Below are 14,300 nucleotides of genomic sequence, written 5' to 3'. Positions count from 1 at the left end.
TCTGTGGCACTAAGCTTCCACACCACCACCATCTAGGATTTCTCCCATCTCCTGTCTTTTGAAGCCATCATTCTACCTTCTGTCACCAGGACTGTTGTACTCTTGGATACCTTTTAAGCAACAAGATTACAGAATATCTGTCATTTTCAATATGGCTTCATTTATGCAGGATAACGTCAAGGCTGATCAGTGTTGTAGAAGGCATGGATCACTTTTTTTTTTTAAAAAAGGATTTTGTTTAAAGGCTCAATCACAAGTCACATATATACATATATATTCGTATAAATACATGTTTATCCATATCACCCAGGTTAAAACCCTGAAAATTAATAAATGAGGGGCTGGAGAAAAGGCTCAGCAGCTAAGAGCACTTGTTCTTACAGAGGACTTGGTTTCGGATCCCAGCATCACATGAACACTCACATTCCCTGTAACTCCTGTTTCACGGGCTGTGACACCCTCTTCCAGCCTCTGTAGGGACCAGGCAGGGATTCAAGCAAAGCCCTTACAAAATGAGTATAGTAAAATGTCTACAGAAAGTAAATGTTTTCAGTTATTTTTCATTTTCTCATGGGTAATCAAGCTTTTTATTTACCTAAAGGTAATAATGTAGTAATAGGTTTAAAAAATTTAAATTTTACATACTCAGTTATGTATAATGAGGAAATTGGCTCCTACTATTTTATTACTTTTCTAAGAAAGGAGAAAAACATCAAGTGCAATAACCCATGAGCTAGTAAGTAGGTTCATTTTAATCAATGAAGAAACCAAACCTTAAATTTATTGAGTAGCTTTATCTCCAATCAAATAGTAAATTGAGTCTAAGACCTTGGGGTGTCCATGTCTTTCTGGTCACAAAGTTAATACTCCTTCCAGGATAGGTTGATACAAACAGGAGTAAGAAGAGAAGCGTCATGAAACAATTCTTTTACCAGTGTTGATTAACTGAATGTAAAATGCTGATACCGAAAACATAAAAGGCTGAAAATGGTCTTATGTTCCTATGGCTACTTCGGTGAACTATTTTTCTTCCCTATAAAACTCTTTATGCTGGCTTCATGCCACTTCAAAGCAGTATCTCTAAAACAAAATATTTAAATAGCTATCTAAAAGCCATTTCACAATAGAAACTACCAGAAACAATAGGAAAATTAGCTTACTATCAATGAATTACTACTGCTTATTGTCAAGGTCATTCATTTTATTCTTCCAAACCCTGATAGCATACTTTTTAATTTTTTTTTCTTTTCTGAGCAGATCTTGGACACATAACTTACATTAGCATTACATAATTAAAAAAATGAATGCTATAAAGTATTGTAAGGTCTTTCAAAGATTTTTTTCATCTTTTTAAGAAATTAGTGACCATAAACCCTCCTCATACATAGTTTGGAAAAATGAATCTGTTCCATTTAGAATATCCACCTACTATACTTGAGATCTGGAAAGTGTGATTATTCACCCCTTTTCACTCTTCATAAACTTAATGTCAAGCAAACAAATATTCAGTAAAAAACTAAAACCGAAGAGAAATGCAGTAGTATTTTCTCTTTTTTGTAACTTGTTTTTTTCAGAGGAAAATGTTGAGAGCAGACAAAAAATGTTTGCTAGAGGCCTGGTCAATACTGACAAGGGATAGAGGAACATTAAGGAAGTGTACCAAGTTCAGGGGAGGCGGTTCATTAGTATCTCACACTCTATCAGCATTTATGCAAGAAGATACAAAATTTACAAATATTTAAGTTCCATACATGTTTTAAATCTATCTGAAAAAGACCATTTCTTAAAGCCAAAATCAGAATATTGCAAACAGAAGACTGGTTAAGCATTACCTTTTTGAGGTTAGACAGATAACAGCTTTTACCTGAATACACAGAGGATGCAACAGGTAACTCACTACAGTAAAATGTTGCTTTTGCAAGTAATGAGAAGTCTAGACACAGAAGATCCTGTCATAGCAAAAGATTTGCATCACATGTCCGAACTTCCTATTGCCAGAAACAGTTTACTCACCAGGATACCTTTACAGGCACAGAGCTCATTTCAAAATATTAAAATCATTGGCTATTTTCATCAACACTGTACATTTAATTCACTCTACTTACTATACTTCAAACATTCTCAGAGTTGAGTAGGGCAGAGTGGCTCACACTCTTAAATCTCAGCACTTTGGGAGGTAGAGGCAGGTGGATAGCTGGGTTCCAGGACAGCCAGGGCTACAAAGGGAGACCATGTCTAAAAACAATAGCAACAACAGAACCCCATTCTCTCAAAACAATAGCAACAACAAAACCCCATTCTCAGTCTGCATAACACTTCTTTTAAGTGGTACAAGATGCACCCTTAGAAGAAACAGATCAAGACTGTACAGTATGGGTATAATTACTGAAATGGACAATGAAAAATGGGAAGAGAAAGTTCAAAACCAAGTGACTGTTAAACTTTGAGTAACAGTACATTAAATTTCTCACAGAAACTCAGTTAATAGACCATAAAAAGTCCAACACAAGCTACCAATGAACTGTGTTTCCATACTTCCAGCAGGCAACAGTAGGATGACTAGCCCAGGCTAACCTAACCTCAAAAATATTTTGCTGTAGAGCTATAGAGAAAAAAAATTACTGCCACAAAGATTCCTAGAACCTATATACTGGCTTATGATGTAGATGCTGAGCTGATATGGTCTTAACCAGAAACTCTTAACAATTATGCATTGGGTTCTTGGGGAAGTTCAAACCTCTAAGTTTTGCAATATAGCCAAACAATTAAAATATATTTTCATATTTTTCTGCCAAGATAATACTATTTAGCATCAATCATGAATTTAAAGGCAGAATTAGGGTTTTATTTTACTTTTTAGTGACTAAAAGAAAGGGTGGGTTACACAGGCCTTACAAAACTCAGAGTACAATATTCAGAGTATTATGGTCAACTTAGAAAGAGATGGGAAACTTCCAGGCCAAACTCTATAAAAACACATGTTCATTACTTGCACAAATTTGGTCAATTTTGGCACATGAAGAGAAACAAGACTGTTAAGAGACAATAACAATAGCTGCAGTCTTAAGTGTAAATACCCATCCAATATTGTTTGCTTACATGTCTTTTAAACACTAACAATACCAGGAAAGGATGAAAGTGGAGAAGAATGGCCAAGTAACCAGTTGTGAAGAAACAAAAACAAGAAAATATTCCTAAGCAACTGTAGGTAAGGCAGGATATTCCTTATCTTTGGACCTTCTTTTCTTAGGATCTTACTATAAAAAAACTGGTTTTAAAAATACATATAAGATACCAAAATGATTTAGATACATGGTTAAACAAGGACCTGAAAGTACATAAGAGTTCTAGTTCTAAGAAAATATTGAATGTTTATTTATTTATTCACTTGCTAAAGAAGTCTAATGATATCTGACAACCTTGGAAGTTGCAAAGATAATTATAGGCAGCCTATGTCAGAGCATTAGGACAACAGTGTTTTCATGAAGAAACTCAACATTGGCTATGATTCAAACAAACTAAATCCTTGAAAGTGACTTGTTAAAACAATTACTATGAAATTAATTTTCATAGTAGGATTTATCTAGCTGGATATTTACTAAATAAAAGAAAATGACTGAAACTTCAGTTATTTTGGAAAATCATGCCTGTTATGTGGCTAATGTGTACCATACATTTCAGTACACAGAAGAAAAGGGAAAAATCCTATGTTGAGTCGTGCTATGTTGCTAATTACTTGTAAAATTCACATACTTGATAAATTAAGTTCCCAAAGACATAGCTTATTAAGACCACTAAGTTAACTGTAAACTGAGTTTAAAAAGCAAAGCAAGGTTGGCAGTGCAATGTGCCTTGGTGGTAGATCACAGAATTACATGGCATATCTCTATGCCATGTAGACATAGACATAGATACAGACACACACACACACACACACACACAACACAGTTGAAGAAACTGGAAAAATATACCACAACATAGCAATATGACAACTTTATTCATGAAACTGATCTATATGTTTATATTAAACATGTAAATTTTAGTTTCTGTTTGTTGTTCTTTGAGACAGGGTCTTGCTATATAGCCCAGGCTGGCGTTGAACTTATGATCCTACGTCAGCCAAAGCATGACGTGTGAACTAAAATTTACATACATACAAATCAACCATGCATTCAAATTTTAATTCAAATTCTGACCTTTAAAGGAAGATCATAAATAATTCCATTCTGTGTTCACTTTCATTCCCTAAGCAAGGTTGGTTAAACCTTCAATATACAATATAATCTATAGTACTATATGTAGATACAGATTAAGACAACAGGTCCTTCACTTACATTAAAAAAGTTATATTTGCACTTCCTTGGCACCAAGCTTTTTTCCGAAAGACTTTTCAGTTTGACAGTTTCACTACCTTCCATTGTTTCTCTGCCTAAACAAACAAAGCAGCTGGAAGACCACATTCTTACATCACTTTCTATTCACAAGACTGTAAGTACAGGTGTTGATCTAAATGAAAATATCAAATACACTGAAACCCGACCCCAAATCTTAAATACAAGCACAGTTTTAAAAGGAGCCCGGCGAGCATGGCCAGTTTTAACAGTCTGTGTAGGACATTTGCTTCCAGGATAAGTGGATCCTGAGGGCACCACAGATATGCTTGCAAGAGCAGGTGCAGACTACAAATCTGGGTTTTAGGAGACTGTGGACCTGACTACTACCAGGGAATGGACAGCGCACCCCACTGAAGGCTGGGGAAAGCCTTTGGGCGGACTCACATAACCCTGAATGGTGCTGAAAATAAAGATACAAGGCAGGAGCAGGCAGGGGTTTCATGTAGACAGAAAGGTGCGATGCCAAAGACAGACACTTTAATTGCAGGTTAAGAGAACCAGGCAGAAAACACCCGTAAGAGAAAGCGAAGCGACACTGAGAGTAAGTCTTTCAAATTAGGATCAGCCAAGGAAGCCAACCCGAGGCCCAAGCCAACCTCAGTCACACACACAACGGCCTAGTGGACAACGGGAGAAACTGAGGCAGCGGACATCGGCAGATCTCCACAAGACCGAGACAAAAACACAAAAGTGAAGAGAAACCGGCTTTGCTGGGAGGGAAAGACCTAGCACAAGGCAGCAGTTGCAGGGCTTGAAGAGAGACACCCACCCAGACAGGGGGAACCGGTTTGGGCAGGGGCTCCTGGGGGCAGGGAGGGGGGGGGAGTTAGGGCCCGCGCATGCGCCACCTGCCCCTCTGTGGCCGCTCCCCCACACCCAATCTTTGCTCCCCTCAGAACTCGGCCCGTCGAGAGAGCCCCCAGCCACCCCCGGCCTGACCCCACCCGGCGGGAAGAGAAGGCAGCTGGAGTCCAGCCGGGGTGGCGAGAGGATACCCCGCCCCCGGGGGTGGGGAGACCAGGGCGAGGAGGGGAACGGCGACCGTACCCGACCTGCTGCCGCCGAGCGCCGTCCGGGAGGCTCCGCCGCCTGGGCCTCCCCGCCGCCCTACCCCCGCCTCCCCGCCCCCTGCTCACGTGAAGCGGCTCCTTCCGCCCTCCGGCCCGCCTCCCGCCCCACCTCATAGGCCGCGCGTCCTCCCGCGAGGCGGAGCTTCCTTCCCGCAGCCCCACCCCGGCCGGGAGCCTGCCGGAGGATGTGCGCTTGCGCACAGGGCTCAGCCTCGGCCCCTCTGCGACAGCGGCCCAACTAGGGCCGGAGGGCGCGGAGGCAACTATGTCTCTACTTTTCTGGAGCAAGTCCAGTTCGCACGGCAGCTCGTAACGCCGACTAAACTCCCCCAACATTACTGAGGCGCACAGAGCCGGGAATTGTGAGAGAAAATAAAAACATGTCTCTCAGTTCAGCTTCACCCCAAACTTGTGCAGATTACGGGACAGAATCCGATCTACAAATCACACTCCCTACAGGTACCCGGTTTCCGGTACTGACGAAACTAATGAATGAGATTGTTTCAGTCTGTGACTCGAAGATGAGAATTTTATTTGAAAAGGCGTTACAAGTTTAATACAAAGCAACAGCAATAAAGCAAAGTTTAAAGTTCCTGTCCGGAATGAATACACACACACACACTGTAGCTGAGAAGAAAACGGGTGTTGTGCAAGTTTTTAAAAGTTCTTGTTACTAAGGACTGAATCTAGGACCTCATGCACTTACCACGCAGCTATATCCCAGACTTGCTTATTATTCATTTTGAGATAGGGTCTCACTAAATTATTCTCAGCTGCCTTAAACTCACTTTGTAGAGCAGTCAAGCCAAATTTGAACCGTTCATTCTCCTGTCTTGACCCCCGTGAGTAGCTGGGATTGCAGGTCTTTGCCACTAGGCCAGGCTCTGCTACTACACAAGCCTTAGTAGCATACCTCTAAAGCCACTTACTCTTCATTCGAATGACGTACATTCTTTTCCTAGTGAGTCACATTTACAACGTGTACCAGAAAAGCAATTAAAAAAAAAAAAAAAGCTTTGCAGCTTTGCTGCTACAGTTTCCCTTTGTGTCTTATCCTTTACAAAACACTTACCACTCCTGTTAGACAAGAGTGATGTTTCCTTTTTCCTTATACACACCTATTTTTAATATATGTAAATAATATAAGAGAGTATAACCTCATTCACTCCTAACAAAATGTTTGCTAGTTTGGTGATCAACTTTCATATGTTTCTTGATTCATTAGTCAAAAAACATGTGTAAATTAAGTTTTCTTAAATAAAACTTTATTACATAATCAGTAGAATGTTTGGAGAAAAAATAGAAAACAAGTTAAAACAAATTAGGAATGTCACATTTTCACTGCCAATGTTAACATTTCAGTTGACAAGTTTAGTAATCCGATGTCTTTTTTGACACAGGCTCTCATGTAACCCAAGCTGTCTTCAAATTCCTGATCCTCCTGCCTTCATCTCCCAAATACTAGAATAACATACGGTCTAATAATCTTTTTTCAATTAACAATACCTACCTTATTTATTATTACTTCTAAAATTAGATCTTTAGTTGCATCTAGTTATGCCCTTTGAGTGTTTTTAAAATGTGCAATTTGAAGATGAATGGCTCTTTGCAGATTGTACTAAAAACCAAAGTACAAAATTCCTGGATGTGAATGTTTGCTTCAAGAAGTCTGCAAAAAGTCATTGGGTTTGTCTTCTACACCCTACATTTTTGCAAACTAGAAGCTGAATCAGCAGGTTCAATGGATTTGAGTCAAACATTCTGGACTAATGCATATCGCATTAGGATGTTGTGTTACACTTCTTATTCCCTGATATTAGGTGCCTTGGAAATTGTTTAGCATACAGTATTGACTTGGCACAGCATGGGAGGCCGGCATTAAATTAGTAGCTTGTGTATAGGCTCTCTGTGTCTCGTGCATTCCCAGCTAGCCCCTGTCAATATAGCAGAAGGCGACCGTGGACCTCGGGTCCCTTTAACTTTACCTCCCAGTGCTTTGGATTACAGGCATCCACCAACATACCCAGTGTTACATGTGAGGGATCAAACAGAGGGTGCTTTTGTCTGCTAGGCAAGCTCTCTACACCTCAACTAAATCCTCAGTCCCTTCAGTTTTTTTGTTGCTGTTTTGAGACAAGGTCTCATCATGTAACTAGTCTTTTTCTAAAAATAGACTTTATATAGTCTATTTTAGTGCCTACTAATGTCGTTTAATAGCTTATATCCTTCACAGAAAACCAATTAGGGGTTTTAAATATGCTTTTTTTTTTTTTTCACCAGTGGGTGGCTTTGAAACCTTAGATTGTATGAGTAGAGTGTATGAGGAGAATTTGGGGCTGTTATAAAGAACTTTGGTAGGCAAGAGCCAGAATAGTAAGATCTCGGAATGCTAAAACAAGGAAAATGCAATTCAGTCTATAGAAACATAAAGGTCCTGCTGATTATTTGAAAGGACAGTAACAATATCATATTTGGGTTTTTTGAAAGAGAAAACTCAGGCAAAGCAGGAGGCAAGAGTCTGGAGGCTGCAGAAGGTCAAAAAAGTTAACTGTGAGGAAGCAGGAACTATGATATTTAAAATACACCCATCCAAACTTTCCTGCTTCCTGATTACTTTCTGTGGCTTGCTCAAGTCGGTCTCAGAGTCCTCCAATCATTTGTGTGTGTGTGGAGTGTACATGTGTGTACTAGAGTACATGTATGTACAGCTTGCCTTTTTTTTTTTTTTTTTTTTTTTTTTGAGACAGAGTCTCTTTGGCCTGGAGTTTCCTGAGGATACAGGTTGGCCATCAAACTGGCACTCAGCAGACCAGCAGATTCTACCTCCTCAGCACTGGGACTACAGGTATTCACTCCAAGGCTGGCTTATTTGTGTGGGGTCTTGGGATTGAACTTGGGTCCTTCTGCTCAAACAGTAAACACTTGACCAAATGAGTGTGCCATCTACCCAACACCATCAACCAATATTTTACTTCCATTGTTGTACTTTTCAAAGCCAGATTTTTATTTTGGCTCCTTTTCATACTTTCTTTCTCACTCATGATAATCTCATTTTGTACATATACTGTTTTCTTGACTTCATTCATGATTCCAACTTTTTGAATAATCACAAAATAGTTGCTTCAAAGATTTTGTCAGATGTGGCTAAAATGCATGGGTCTTTGAGTTTGATCAACAACACCCCATAATATTTTTAGTTAAATATTAAATCAGATATCTGAGATTCCTTAGGGAGAATTTGTGGACTTAGTTTTTTTCTTTTGAATGGGTCACACTTTCCTGTTTCTTTATATGCCTCATGACTTTTTTATATTTCTAAGAAAAGATTTACTTACTTTTATTTTATGTATTTTTGTTTTGCCTGCATGAATGTTGAGTGCAGCATGTGTGTCTGTGGTGTCTGCAGAGGGAAGAAGAGGGTCTCAGATCCCTGGAACTGGAGTGTCCTAGTTAGGGTTACTATTGCTCTAATGAACACCATGGCCAAAGCAATGGGGGAGCAAAGGCTTCATTTGCCTTATGCTTCCACCTCACTGTCCATCACCGAAGGAAGTCAGCTCAGGAACCCAACAGGGCAGGAACCTGGAGGCAGAGACCATGGAGGGGTACTGCTTACTGGTTTGTTTTCCATGGCTTGCTTGGCCTGCTTTCTTATAGAACCCAAGGCTACCAGCCCAAGAGTGGCCCCCACCACAATGAGCCAGGTCCTCTCATAGCAATCATTCATTAAGAAAATGCCCTACAAGCTTGCCTACAGCCCAAGTCTTATGGAGGCATTTTCTCAACTGAGGCTCCCTCCTCTCCAGTCTCTCCAGCTTGTGTCAAGTTGACATGAAACCAGCACATAGAGTTATAGACAGTTGTATAAGTTGCCATGTAGGTGCTGAGACATGACCCTGGGCCCTCTCCAAGAGCAGCAAGTGCTCTTAAATTAACAACTGGGCGATTTCTCCAGCCCTGCTTTGTGACTTTCGAAGTTACTGAAAATTAAGACATTTGAATCATATGTAGTGATTATAAAAAAATAAAAATCTCCCTCGTTCCCCTTACTTGCTGAGGTTTTAGTTTTAATGTATATAGCTATTTTCACCAGCATTGTTTGTCTATGTACCTTGTTCGTGCCTAGTTAGCCTAATAGGCTAGAAGGTGTCAGACATTCTGGAACTTGAGCTACAGATGGCTGGGAGCTTCTTTGCTGGCAACTGAACCTGAGTCCTTTGGAAGAGGAGCCAGTGCTCTTAACCACTGAGCCACCTCTCCAGCCTAGTTTTAATCTTTAGATGACTGGTTGACATTTTAGTTCTCTCTGTGCTGGATTTCAGGATAAACTTAAGGTAAGACTTTTTCCTGGATCTTCTGTGCGCCTGTATCCTCTCTGCTTATGCACAGTAGCTGTCTACTTTGCTCCATACAGTTGCTTTTGAATGTCCTGATCTTAGGTTCCAAATAGAGTAAAAGGGAAACAATACAGATGCTATTCCCTTAAAACTCCCAAAAGTTCTGTTAAAAATGGAGAGTCAAACAATGGTAGGTAGCCTGTGCTTACACCCCAGTGATCAAAAAAAAAAAAAAAAAAAAAAAAGAGGGGGCATGCACAAGGCCCCGGGTTCAATCCCCAATACTGGGGAAAAGAGAGAAAGAGATAAAAGAAGAAACATCAAGCATTCATTTTACTTAGCTGCTCTGCTTTGTCACATCCTTGTGGCCATGATGCACTGAAAACTCTGAAACCATGAGTCAAGATAAGTCTTTCCAAAATAAGAATTACAAGCAAGGGCTGGAGAGGTGGCTCAGTGGTTAAGAGCATTGTCTGCTCTTCCAAAGAACCTGGGTTTGATTCCCAGCACCCACAAAGCAGCTCGCAACTATTTGTAATTCCAGTTCCAAGGGGACTAATACCCTCACACCAACGCACGTTAAACAAAAATAAATAAATACATAAATAAGGAAGGAAAAGAAAGAAAGAAGGAAGAATTAAGAGCAAACAATTACAGTATTATATTTTCAGCAGTGGGTAGAATAGCCATATGGAAGAAGAGCAAAGTGGAGAATTGGACATCACAAAAATAACTATATTTAACATACATGTATGGACTATCCCATACAGTAACCACAGAATACATACATATTCTTCGCAAGCACATATGAGAGTCAATAGGAGACAACATTTTAGACCACAAAACAAGACTCAATATATTTAAGTCCACATAAAGGCTCTTCTCTCAATAGGATGAAGTTAGAACAAAAAGAGGAAAACTGAAAACTTCACAAACATGTAGAAACAAAACCATCTGGTGAGAGAAGAAAGCCAAAAGGCATTATAAAATACTTAGAAATAAACAAATATGATATACATACTAAAATTTATGAGCTATAGTTATGACAGTCATCAGGAAATTTAGTTTTAAGTCAAGACATCAAAGGTGGGTGTGGTGAAGTAGATGGTACATATTTGTAATCCCAGTACTTCAAAAGTAGAAGCTGGAGGATTACAAATTCAAGACAAAGCTTTGGCTAAATAGTGAGATCAGGCTAATCTGGACTAGACTCCTTTTCAAAATACAAAAACACAATGAAAGAAATGAACCAACAATAACAAAGCACTCAGATCAGTAACGTAAACCTTAGCCAGGTGTAGTGGCACATACCTTTAGTCCCAGCACTAGGAATTAGGGGAAGCAGAGGCAGAGGCAGGTGGATCTCTGTGAGTTCAAGGCCAGCCTGGTCTACAAATCAAGTCCAGGACAGCCAAGGCTACAAAACCCTGTCATGAAAAAACAAAACAAAACAAAAAAACCTAATCCTTCCACTTCAAGGATCTATAAAATATAGATACTATATATTATTATATAACTTATATTATATTATATTATATATGCCGCAAAGTAAAGTAGGCATTGTGGTGATTGGCCTTAAATCTCTGTGAATCTGAGGCCAGCCAGGCTATAGTAAGAGACCCTGTCTCAAAACAAAACAAACAAAACACAGAAGCATAGCTAACACAAAAATTTAAAAAACAAAGAAAAGTTAAACAAGAAATTTTTAAAAGGTTGAAAAGAGCAAGAGAGAAATCAACAAAAATTCTGAAAAAAGACCAACAAAAACGAACAAACCTTTAGTCAGACTAATGAAGAAAAGAGATAACATACAAATAAGTATGATAAATGAGACTAGGGATAAATTACTATCAACATTATAGAGGTTTTTTTTTAAATGAGAGTATTATAATTATATATCAAAAAATTAGCAAAAAAGAAACAGGCATGTTCCTTGAAACACACAACTCACCTAAACTGGCTCAACAGGAAAATCAATAAAGTACAGCTATTGACTTAGCAATCAAAATTTCCCAGCCAGGAAGTTCCCACATCATACAATCTAATCAGTGAAGTCTACTAAATGTGTAAAGAAAGAAGTAATAGTACTTTTTTTCCCTGAAATGTTTGCGAAAATTTGAGGAATGAATGCTTCCTAACACATTCTGTGCATCCAGCAATTGCTGACACCAACACCGGACAAATGCATTCTAGGTAAATCAAAATAGAGATAAATATCACTGAAGACTAGATATAAAAATAATAATCAACAAAATATAAGCATACTAAGTCCAAAAGCATATTGAAATAATTTCAGCATGACCAAATAGGATTGAGCCTACTCCTGGATAGAAGGTGGTTCAACAAAATCAATCAAAAGAAGACACGGATACAAGTGGGGCATAGGAGCAGCTCAACTGATGCAGAGACAGCATTTGTTCATGACAGCATGCCTCAGAAAGTGAGAAACTGGCGAAACATACACTCAATAACCTAAGGCAGAAAAAAATGTCCTCTTAAAATCAGGAGTAAAACAAGGATGTCCACTTTCACTTTACAGTTACTACCCCTGTTCAACAATGGACTAATTGCCAGAACTGGTAAACAAGGCAAGGAAAAGCACCCTGTTGATAAAGAAGTAAGTAACTTTTGCTCATTGACTACGTCGACCTATAGAAAACCAAATGAGGCCACACTAGGGCTACCTGAACTAATATATCAACTGCAACGGTTATACAAACACATGAAAAATCAGTGTTCTTAAAAAATAATTTTTAGGCACCAGCAATAAGTAGTATGAAAAGAAAATTAAGGAAGCAAACCTTGATAAAAATGTGTGAATGAACCAAGAATAAAGAAAACAGAGATGGCTCAGAGGCTAAGAGCACTGGGCTGTTCTTCCAAACGTCCTGAGTTCAATTCCTAGCAATTCAATTCCCACACGGTGGCTCACAACCATCTATGATGAGATCTAGTGCCCTCTTCTGGTGTGCAGGTGTTTGTGCAAGCAGAGCATGGTATACATAATGAAAGAATAAATCTTAAAAAAAAAAAAAAAAGCATTTCTGAAAGCAATTAATACAGACCTAAGGAAAGAGGCATCTTGTGTTTATGGTCAGGAAAACATAAAAATTTTAATGAAATCCAAAACAACCAAAAGATTCCATAAAAACCCCCTTTCCAAAAGCCTTTTTCCAAGAAATGGTAAAAGTCAATCCTCAAATAAATACGAAAGTAGGGCTGCAGAACGTAGCTCGGTAGTAAAGTATTAACGTAGCGCGAAGAAAGCCCGAGGTTCAATTCCCGGTACCAAATTCAAATGGAAGTGAAAAATATCTTGAAAAGCCAAAACAGTCTTGAATAAAGATGGAATATTCACACCTGATAAATGCAAAGCTGCCTGCAAAGTCACGGTAATTAAAGCAGTATGGTACTAACACATGGATAAACATATATCACCGTAATGCAGACAGCCCAGCAAAAAAACTCTTAAAAAGGGAATTGATTTTTCAACAAGTCCCCTCAATGGGCAAAAGGTCCACCTTTTCAACAGATGTTGGGGAAAATGTATATCCACAAAAGAATATAGGGAGTTAAAGCAGGAATACAAAGGCACTTAGCTTAAAGCTTGGTAAATGATTAAAATGGTGATTATTTGGATGTTTCGTAATAATAACGCCCCCAAAGGGTAAATGAAATAAACGGAGAGAACGCAATAAAGAAGTGGACTGGCAAAGCGAAGGGGATTCCGAAAGATATCCAGGTTTTTTCTTCGGGAAGAGGACCTGGATGATTCGTTCGCCAACCAAGAACTATAGTTGGGACTGGGCATGAACTTCATCCAAAAAAGCACGCTAAACACTGGACAACAGGAAATTTCGTCTGAGTGGCTGGCTCTGGTGCTCCAGAAAGGCATTCGGGCTCAGGACAGTTTGTGAACGGCCAGGGTACCCGAAGCTACAGAAGGCAAGAGACTGCTCGGGGAAACACAGAAGAAAGAATCCCTCGGAAACACCAACATCCACAGGGGTGGGGGACCAACAGCTTTCTGCGTTTCGGGCTCCCACGCAGCGAGTCCACATCCCTGGGCGGGAGGGACTTACCACGGCTTGCTCGCAGCCAGGCTGTTCAGGCTCATGCAGGTAGCGGCCGGCCGGAGCCCTGCGTGACCGCGGCCGCGGAGAACAGCGCGGGGGCCCGCCTCCCACCGAAGAGCGGCAGCCGCGGAGCGCACCACACCGAGCCGTCCCTGCCGGCCCGACTTCCCGGCCTCGGCCCACGCCCCGCCCACAACGCGGAAAGTCCCTCTCGGGGGCCCGTCGTCCTCCGAGCATTCCGATTGGCGGAGATGACCATGGGACCTGGAAGTTGTCTTTGTCCAGCCAGGGCTGCCCTTCCGGTTCCGTTGGGTCCCCCTTTGGCTCGGGTTGCCTGCCCCTCCCCCTTCCCGGAGCCCCGAGGGGCCGGAGCTCCTAGCATTGCCAGATCTAGATGGTGGCCTTGCCCCCGGGTCTGTAAGT

The 14,300-nt window shown here is 40.3% G+C and overlaps 1 protein-coding gene across 7 annotated transcripts in view; it reads right to left on the bottom strand.

Annotated features, from left to right (window-relative positions):
* Positions 1–14,057, bottom strand: part of Rabgap1 (RAB GTPase activating protein 1) — a 126,505-nt gene extending 112,448 nt beyond the window's left edge. For 2 of the 7 annotated variants that reach the window (XM_060390060.1, XM_060390062.1), the window contains exon 1: positions 13,884–14,057. The gene's annotated coding sequence lies outside the window, so the exon portion shown is untranslated. Of the gene's footprint in view, positions 1–4,334; positions 4,413–5,441; positions 5,526–13,883 lie in introns of those variants that run through there. The other 5 variants (XM_060390063.1, XM_060390067.1, XM_060390065.1 and 2 more) reach the window with 5 other exon arrangements.
* Between the last annotated feature and the right edge of the window lie 243 nt (positions 14,058–14,300).

Source organism: Meriones unguiculatus, chromosome 8, assembly GCF_030254825.1.
Source record: "Meriones unguiculatus strain TT.TT164.6M chromosome 8, Bangor_MerUng_6.1, whole genome shotgun sequence".
Taxonomy (NCBI): domain Eukaryota; kingdom Metazoa; phylum Chordata; class Mammalia; order Rodentia; family Muridae; genus Meriones; species Meriones unguiculatus.
This window is presented reverse-complemented; position numbering and strand designations above follow the sequence as displayed.